The 10,455-nt window shown below is 39.4% G+C and overlaps 1 long non-coding RNA gene across 1 annotated transcript; it reads right to left on the bottom strand.

Annotated features, from left to right (window-relative positions):
• Nucleotides 1-760: 760 nt before the first annotated feature.
• On the bottom strand, nt 761-9,868 carry LOC124281040. The gene is made up of 3 exons (XR_006899833.1): nt 9,858-9,868; nt 5,034-5,040; nt 761-924 (listed from the first exon to the last, which is right to left on the bottom strand). It is a non-coding gene; the product is annotated as an uncharacterized LOC124281040 (long non-coding RNA).
• Between the last annotated feature and the right edge of the window lie 587 nt (nt 9,869-10,455).

The raw sequence follows: 10,455 nt of genomic DNA, 5'->3' as shown, positions 1-10,455 counted from the left end.
AGTTAATTTCACAAGAAAACTACCCAAGGTGTAATCACCAATTCGCAAAGAGAATACCCAATTTGAAACATGCAAATTGTAATAAAAACATGCAAATTGTAAAAAATGGACAATACTTCTGTCACTTGTTGTTGCTGTTATATTGAAGCACTCAAGGGGAGCTTGTAAAAAGTCCATCACATCTCATGCAACACCACCCTACACGACCGTTGTAATCTACGTGATTTTTCTTTATGATGACTAAATAAACACAAAACAATGAATTTGATCAAGTCATAGCTCTTGAAAATATAACTTTGAATAAAACCTTGGATTGAAGTCTATACCTTAACGAGGTTAATTACAACATCACCACAGCAATCTGTCTACATGATGCAACATGTGAAATTTTTAAACGTAGCATTTGTGTGATTTTAAGTGGCTTAACTTTCATACAATCTCCAGCGGCTGAAGGGATGGTATAAATCCAGCTAGGGTCCATGCAGGTAGCAAAGGTACTGTAAGTCCCCATGGTCCCTAGTATGGTGATCTACCTTTGGTTGCTGGCGATATATAGCCTGTTTTTAATTGTATTGTCCAAATCTGAAATCCTGTTTTAGAGATAGGTTGTAGTTTTATTTTTTGTGTCTGTGATATTCTAGTTGGTTTTACTGTCCTTCGTTGACAGGCTTTTTGTGATTTACATGTATTTATGATGAAGTTAAAAACTAGTTTTAGCCACGATATGGCTGAAATAATGCCAATGTGCCTTTAAATTTTAACTCACTCACTCACTCATGGTGTATATTTATGTTTGTTCTTAAAGTCTACAATAGTCTCTCATAACCCTAAACGGGTAGCTCACTTTTATTCTGTATTATAGCTTATATGTGTCCTGTATTTTACAAGTGAGGTGAGACTCAAATAAATAATCTGTCTGTCTGTCTAATCTGTCTATGAAATTTGGTTTGTCTACGTATCGGACGGACACCGCCCTTACCTGATTTAAATCTCCTCTTCTCGGATGGACTGAGTTGTGTTCCGTGGTCAAACAATGCTAGCAGGGAGGACATCCCTATTGCCTCAGAATCATTCCATCTGCTATTCGTCTTATGTGTTCGTGTTTGATCATGTTATCAAACATACGTAGGTCATCTATAAACGATAAGTTTTCTATAATGAGAACATTTCCTGAAACTTAAAAATCTTGATATTTCCAATTTGCCAATTTTCTTTCGAATTAAAAGTTAAAGCTGTGAAAAAATATCTTTCGATGTGGCTATTAATCGGCTATGAATCCACATGTATATTAAATTTTCTTTAATCTGTTAATTGATCATTGACCGTCACAAAATACCAGCCGTCAATTAGTTTGGGGAAAAAATATATTTGTGTACCACCTACTGATTTCCTTCACTTGAATGGACTGAAGTCCTCTACTTTCCTTTAAATGTTGGGGAAGATTTTATTTTATTGTTTATTTGGCTGATAACTTATATGTTTTCACATGATTATCTGTCGTCAATTCTCATCGGAAGGCGCCAGTTATTTTATTATTTTAATTTCAGATTTAAGCCAGAAAACAACTTTCGCTAATTGTTTCTTGTCGCTTTTGTTCTTTAAAGATAATTTTACTTCATCTTTAGTCCATAAACTGCATCAGAGTCTTGTTTTGTCGCCCTCAGTGATCTGAGGCGTCTCATTTCCCTGTAAGAGTTAAATCCCTAAGTTTGCCAGAAACTTGTGATCGTGGAAGCGAATAATAAATTTGTTATATTTCATATCAAACTGCGCTGTGATATGGCTTTTTCCTCTATATTTTTTCAAACCGACGGCTAAGAGTTGCAAGTGCTTCACACCTGTCGTACCTACTTAACCATATAGGGAACTTGCACATGTTGTTTCATATCACTTTTTCTCCGTCTTTATATGACGTCACATTTATGTTTGCTACTGGTTACAGCTATAATATTCAAGTATCAAAGCAGATGTCACAAGTAAATTCGTCATTAAACATTGATATTTTGTTTGTTTGTTTGTTTGTTGTTTAACACCGTACTTCAACCAATATGACGGCAAGCTGTATACAATCGAATTAGACAATCCAGTGACTAGCTAGCTATAGGTTCTTGAGAGGCATATAGAAGTTGGTATTCAAGTATAAGACAAAATATTATGGATGACAACTTCTTCTTTATTGTACACACGGCGTTTCTGGGCTTTCCCTTGCCTATTCATCATTCAGCTGACGGAGAGACAAGGAAAAGCACAGAAACGTTGTGTGTACAATAAAGAAGAAGTTGACATCCATAATATTCTGTCTTATAATCCAGTGACTGATCCGAACGCATCGATCTACGCTACTTGGAAACACGAAAGCCAGCAAATCACCGACTCTGACAACCCAATTCACTTGCTCGACTCTTACAGCCAGTTGCTTGGCAACTATATTTAACGAAAACTCAGGGATTTTGTTTTACAAAATATATGTACATCCTGCAACTTTATCCACTACTGTACTAGTACTTGCTCAATTCGAATTTGATCAGCCAGGACACATTAGAGAAATGAAGTCCTTCATCAAATAATGGATACCCACATCAAAATGGACCTCGTACTCAAGGCTGAGATCCCTGCTAACATATAAGAACGATTTCCGATGTAGAACTGGTGCAGTCTCAAAATCGTTAAAGTTTGATATCAGCCCAGTAAACATCCCTTTGATGCTACAGGAAATATTTTGTGTCTTTTCCTTTATCACATTGGGAAGTCGTGACGTCATGGGTTTCAACTGAAAGTGGCAGTTGTTCATATTTACACGGGGTCGACCAAGTGGTTAATACGCTCGCTTGTTACGCCACAGACCCGGGTTCGATTCCCCGCATGTGTACAATGTGTGAAGCTCATTTTTGGTGTCCCCCGCTTTGATGCGGCTGTAATATTGCTAAAAGCGGCATAAAACCACACTAACTCACTCACACACATATTTACACAAGTATGATTAAACATCTTCTAATGAACTCTTGAAGAATACACGACAATAGAAATAGAATAGAAATATACTATTCACACTTTGCTAAGGATCAAATCACGGAATCAACAGAAAACTATGATGTGCGGTCAAATTTGGTTTTAATATCTACGCTGATTGTAAGCATGGATCCTAGGTTTCAGTGTGTCATTTCATCTTGTGGATCCCATACCTGCTATTGGCAGGTGTTGTGTACTTGTAAATGACTCGTTCCATGATTTGCAAAATGGTTGATTGGTGCCATGAAAACCATTTTTATGTTTACTCATGTATCAGGTGCATATAAGGTTAGATTAAAGTGTCTGTTTGCCTAGAGAAGAGTTACTATATTATTATTTATCAAGTTTTAAATGGATACAATTTCAAATTATGAATCTACGTTTAAGTAAAGTTGTGAATTTTTGTGATCCTTAGCAAAGTGTGAGTAGTAAATATCTTCATGTACCTACATCAGTACTCTTGTTTTCCTCTCATTCACAGCTGAGATTACATATATTTGCCTTGCATGTAAACTGCCGTGCAAAAGTAAATACCCACTCATATTTTTGGTGAACATGAAACAAACAATAAATCACGTGAATGCGTTTCAAGGAGTGAGTGAGTGAGTTTAGTTTTACGCCGCACTCAGCAATATAACACTCACTTAACTCCCACTATTCGTATTATTAATTCTTATATTACATTTGATTTAATACTGTGCGGTAATAATGCGATAAAAGGTGTATGAAAGCATTAATACGTCATAACCAAATCGAAATTTCCCGGAATCTTTTCTGACACAATGAGTCTTTGTTCGAGATTTACAAACGTGCTTCATGCTCAATCAAAGGGAGACAACTCTTTATTGACACAAGGGATTTGTGGCAGTACGAGTGCTGTCCCTTCCCTGTTTCCGATCGATTTGAGCGCTCGGTGCCTCCAGACAATAGACCCTTGTACAGTGTAAGACATGTCATACAGACCTTAAAGCATGTATCCAATACAGGCCGAGCAAGTCCATAATGGTTGGCAGGTCTAGCTTACTGAAAGTTCCGTTTCTGATTTAAATGACCTCTCTGGATTCCTTTTTATTATGTTAAAACGTATTCGAGATCATTAGGAATTGTTTGTTTTTTCTGTAAAATATTTGATTGTTTGGACTGGATATGAGTCGGTGGATGAGCCAGAAGTTGTAAAAGGAACACTACGTGTACAGACAGGTACGAGGTAAGAGACCAGAGTGCTGTTTCAAATGTCACGCCGAAGGACAGGGTTCGAATCCACTCCAAGGGGGGATCCAGGAATTTGGAGGTGTGTGTGTGTGTGTGTGTGTGTGTGTGTGTGTGTGTGTGTGTGTGTGTGTGTGTGTGTGTGTGTGTGTGTGTGTGTGTGTGTGTGTGTGTGTGTGTGTGTGTGTGTGTGTGTGTGTGTGTGTGTGTGTGTGTTTTTCAGGGGGTTTGAACCCCCACTGGCCAACGCCAAACAAATCTTCATGGTGGTGTTCAGTCATTTTCAAAGGTGTGTGTGTGTGTGTGTGTGTGCTTGTTTCCAACCCCCTGAAGCCCCCCCCCCTCTGGATTCGCCAATGCACTCCTGGTACAATATGACTGGGGTGCTTCTAAAATTAAAGTATACACAAGGGACATGCACCAAAACACGTTGAACTGATGGCGCCTGTCAGCGCGCTAGTCGCCATTCTTTCGGAGACACTTACATCTCCCTGTCATAATGAGTTTGCGTACATTTATTCATCGCAAACAGAATTGTGCCGTGCCCGTTCGCCATTGGCGACCTTGGACTTAACCTGTCCCGCACTTAAAAGAATCAGCGATTTGATGGGACAATATTTATTTTTAGCCAATGAGCTCCCTTGCTCTTTTACGTGCGGGACCTTGTTTTTTTGGTTGGTTGGTTGGTTTTATAGTTTTAGGGCGACGTGGGCCAATAAGAGGCATATTTGCGCCCAACACATTGACTTGATTTAATAAACAATCATAGGTAATTTCATCTCCAAAAGGAATCGTTTAGTTAAGATAAAAGAAACGACAACACTATTAATATTAATTTGGAAAGATGTATACGTATGTCGAATAACCTCCGTTTTGTGTTACGGATTCAAAACCTTAAGTAATCACTTCCATTTCTGAAACATGAAATACTCATTCATTAAAAAGCAGTAGGTTCAGATGACAGAGTGTTAAAATGATTTAAAACCACAGAACTAAATCTGTCTAAGCCATTCGAGAGCCTGTCTAGATTAAATCATATCTTCCACATGACGAGACAAAATCTAAAACTGCCCGTTGCACAGAGCCATACATGATATTGGGGTCTAAAACTGTTTCTAATGAAAATACATCATCAACCTTAAGTACAGCACCTCTGAGATTATGTCTTATGTTGTTATGCCCAGGGCATGTAATTAGATACTGTTCGATGTTTTCAGGCGTCTCCAAATTGCAATGGCCACATTTAGAAGAGACCGTCTTCTCTATAATACTCCTGTAAGCATTTAGTCCACAGTGTCCAAGTCTGAGACGTGAAAGAATAACCTCATCAGGCCTTTTACGACGACGAATTTTATGACCAGATTTTAGTGATGGTCTAAGTTTGTACATATGTCGGCCGGTAGTACCTGTATCCCACAACTGTTGCCAACTCCTTGTAACAGATTTCGATACAACATTTTCAAAATCTTTAGGTGATTGGTTGCAATTTTAATAAATCAACTTCAGGAAACTGTAACCCGGATTTGGCCAAATTATCTGCAATCTCATTCCCATGTATGCCAACATGTGCTGGGACCCACACAATGTCGCATGCAATGTACTTCATGTTTAAAGATGTATTCACCTATAATATCTCATGAACGATGTCATCTGAAGATCCATTTGCACCAGCTTCTATAGCTTTGATTGCTGCCATGGACTCTGTAAAGATAATTGCTTCATGATCATGTTCAGCTACCCATATCAGTGCTTGCAAAATGGACAAAAGTTCAGCTGCAAAAACAGAAAGATAATCAGGGAATCTGAACACCTTAGCGATCGATAAATTGGGTATCCAAAAAAGATCCAGCAGTACGATCATTGGATGGTTCTTTCGATGCATCAGTGTATATATGTGTGAAATTAGAATAATTTTCAGACAGAAAGTCTTGAGTTATCACTTTTATTATGTTTTGGTCCATTCTCTTATTCACGATTAAATTGAGTTCAGAATTCAATCCAGGCTTCAGCAGAAGCCACGGAGGTGTGACAGGCGGAGCAGAAGGATCAACTGGGTTACAGTTGTAAATACCATGTTGATCAGCTAATCTCTGAATATTCAAGCCAAAGGGTAATTTGCCATGAGTTCAGTCACACATGACATATTCCACACAGTCATTAACAATCTCAGTGACTGCATGGTGTTTGTTCTTGGTTTTCATTTTAAAGAAATATTTCAAAGATACCTGTTGCCTTCGAAGGTGAAGGGGCATTTCTGTTCTCCTTCCCAACAGAGCTCACTCCAAATAGAAACACAACACATTCAGAACATTGGAACGGCCGCTCGGCGACACATGGCAGATTTATTTCGTTTGACTAAATCCTCATATAAACCACATTCCAGCAAAATTCAGCACTTACAGTACAACCAGAAATTATTGAGAATTTAAAGATTGTAATTTTTTTATTTTTTGCACTCATTACTCACGTAGTAAATGCGAATATAAGCAGAACATAATTCCAGATTCAAAGACAGGTGAACAGTAAGTATTTTGTCAAATCACCATGAGCAGCAATGCAGGCTTTAATGCGGCGGGACATACTACTGATCAAAGAAGTTAGAAAGTCGTGGTCCATGCTGTCCCAATATCGGACCACCTCTTCTTTTATTTCAGCAATATTTGTCAGATTTTTCTTATTGACACTTTCCTTCATAAGTCCCCAAACATTTTCTATTTGATTTAGGTCAGGGCTATAGCTTGGCCGATCTAATAAAGTCATATTTTGGGTCCGAAACAAGGCCTGTGATTGCTTTGAACGATGTTTTGGGTCGTTGTCCTGCTGGAAAATCCAAAAATTTCAATAGAAAAATTTCCATTACAAACGTGCTTCATGCTCAATCAAAGGGAGACAACTCTTTATTGACACAAGGGATTTGTGGCAGTACGGATGCTGTCCCTTCCCTGTTTCCGATCGATTTGAGCGCTCGGTGCCTCCAGACAATAGACCCTTGTACAGTGTAAGACCTGTCATACAGACCTTAAAGCATGTATCCAATACAGGCCGAGCAAGTCCATAATGGTTGGCAGGTCTAGCTTACTGATGGTTCCGTTTCTGATTTAAATGACCTCTCTGGATTCCTTTTTATTATGTTAAAACGTATTCGAGATCATTAGGAATTGTTTTTTATTTCTGTAAAATATTTGATTGTTTGGACTGGATATGAGTCGGTGGGTGAGCCAGAAGTTGTAAAAGGAACACTACGTGTACAGGTACGAGGTAAGAGACCAGAGTGTTGTTTCAAATGTCACGCCGAAGGACAGGGTTCGAATCCACTCAATGGGCGGATCCAGGAATTTTTAAGGGGTGGGGGCCGGGGGGTTTCAGGGGGTTTGAACCCCCACTGGCCAACGCCAAACAAATCTTCAATGTGGTGTTAAGTCATTTTCAAAGGTAGGTGTGTGTGTGTGTGTGTGTGTGTCTGTCTCTCTCTCTCTCTCTCTCTCTCTCTCTCTGTGTGTGTGTGTGTGTGTGTGCGTGTGTGTGCGCGTGTGTGTGTGTGTTTGTGTCCAACCCCCTGAAGCCCCCCTCTGGATTCGCCAATGCACTCCTGGTACAATATGACTGGGATGCTTCTAAAATGTAAAACCGATTTAAAACGGTAATCACACTCGTTCTAAACTGGAAATTAACATATTTGGTATTGCACATTCTCAGTTAGGTACAGGTTCTCGTACTCTTTTGGGTTGGTCTCGAATCCGGGATTCGAAACCACATGTCAGAGTAAGCCATCTAATCGCCAGCACACAGGGTCAGTGATCTAACCTCTCAGCCATACATGAGTGCATGAGTAGTTTTTTGTCGCTTTTAGCAATATTCCAACAATATCTCTGCGGGGACACCAGAAATGGGTTTCACACATTGTACACATGTGGGGAATCGAACCCGGGTCTTCGGCGTGACGAGCGAACGCTTTAACCACTTGGCTACAAACTCCAAATTGCAATGGCCACATTTAGAAGAGACCGTCTTCTCTATAATACTCCTGTAAGCATTTAGTCCACAATGTCCAAGTCTGAGACGTGAAAGAATAACCTCATCAGGCCTTTTACGACGACGAATTTTATGACCAGATTTTAGTGATGGTCTAAGTTTGTACATATGTCGGCCGGTAGTACCTGTATCCCACAACTGTTGCCAACTCCTTGTAACAGATTTCGATACAACATTTTCAAAATCTTTAGGTGATTGGTTGCAATTTTAATAAATCAACTTCAGGAAACTGTAACCCGGATTTGGCCAAATTATCTGCAATCTCATTCCCATGTATTCCAACATGTGCTGGGACCCACACAATGTCGCATGCAATGAACTTCATGTTTAAAGATGTATCCAGCTTTAATATCTCATGAACAATGTCATCTGTAGATCCATTTGCACCAGCTTCTATAGCTTTGATTGCTGCCATGGACTCTGTAAAGATAATTGCTTCATGATCATGTTCAGCTACCCATATCAGTGCTTGCAAAATGGACAAAAGTTCAGCTGCAAAAACAGAAAGATAATCAGGGAATCTGAACACCTTAGCGATCGATAAATTGGGTATCCAAAAAGATCCAGCAGTACGATCATTGGATGGTTCTTTCGATGCATCAGTGTATATATGTGTGAAATTAGAATAATTTTCAGACAGAAAGTCTTGAGTTATCACTTTTATTATGTTTTGGTCCATTCTCTTATTCACGATTAAATTGAGTTCAGAATTCAATCCAGGCTTCAGCAGAAGCCACGGAGGTGTGACAGGCGGAGCAGAAGGATCAACTGGGTTACAGTTGTAAATACCATGTTGATCAGCTAATCTCTGAATATTCAAGCCAAAGGGTAATTTGCCATGAGTTCAGTCACACATGACATATTCCACACAGTCATTAACAATCTCAGTGACTGCATGGTGTTTGTTCTTGGTTTTCATTTTAAAGAAATATTTCAAAGATACCTGTTGCCTTCGAAGGTGAAGGGGCATTTCTGTTCTCCTTCCCAACAGAGCTCACTCCAAATAGAAACACAACACATTCAGAACATTGGAACGGCCGCTCGGCGACACATGGCAGATTTATTTCGTTTGACTAAATCCTCATATAACCACATTCCAGCAAAATTCAGCACTTACAGTACAACCAGAAATTATTGAGAATTTAAAGATTGTAATTTTTTTATTTTTTGCACTCATTACTCACGTAGTAAATGCGAATATAAGCAGAACATAATTCCAGATTCAAAGACAGGTGAACAGTTAGTATTTTGTCAAATCACCATGAGCAGCAATGCAGGCTTTAATGCGGCGGGACATACTACTGATCAAAGAAGTTAGAAAGTCGTGGTCCATGCTGTCCCAATATCGGACCACCTCTTCTTTTATTTCAGCAATATTTGTCAGATTTTTCTTATTGACACTTTCCTTCATAAGTCCCCAAACATTTTCTATTTGATTTAGGTCAGGGCTATAGCTTGGCCAATCTAATAAAGTCATATTTTGGGTCGAAACAAGGCCTGTGATTGCTTTGAACGATGTTTTGGGTCGTTGTCCTGCTGGAAAATCCAAAAATTTCAATAGAAAAATTTCCATTACAAACGTGCTTCATGCTCAATCAAAGGGAGACAACTCTTTATTGACACAAGGGATTTGTGGCAGTACGGATGCTGTCCCTTCCCTGTTTCCGATCGATTTGAGCGCTCGGTGCCTCCAGACAATAGACCCTTGTACAGTGTAAGACCTGTCATACAGACCTTAAAGCATGTATCCAATACAGGCCGAGCAAGTCCATAATGGTTGGCAGGTCTAGCTTACTGATGGTTCCATTTCTGATTTAAATGACCTCTCTGGATTCCTTTTTTATGTTAAAACGTATTCGAGATCATTAGGAATTGTTTTTTATTTCTGTAAAATATTTGATTGTTTGGACTGGATATGAGTCGGTGGGTGAGCCAGAAGTTGTAAAAGGAACACTACGTGTACAGGTACGAGGTAAGAGACCAGAGTGTTGTTTTTCAAATGTCACGCCGAAGGACAGGGTTCGAATCCACTCAATGGGCGGATCCATGAATTTTAAGGGGTGGGGGCCGGGGTTTCAGGGGTTTGAACCCCACTGGCCAACGCCAAACAAATCTTCATTGTGGTGTTAAGTCATTTTCAAAGGTGTGTGTGTGTGTGTGTGTGTGTGTGTCTCTCTCTGTGTGTGTGTGTGTGTGTGTGTGTGT

This window comes from Haliotis rubra, unplaced genomic scaffold, assembly GCF_003918875.1.
Source record: "Haliotis rubra isolate DU_JTF1 unplaced genomic scaffold, ASM391887v1 Scf278, whole genome shotgun sequence".
Taxonomy (NCBI): domain Eukaryota; kingdom Metazoa; phylum Mollusca; class Gastropoda; order Lepetellida; family Haliotidae; genus Haliotis; species Haliotis rubra.
This window is presented reverse-complemented; position numbering and strand designations above follow the sequence as displayed.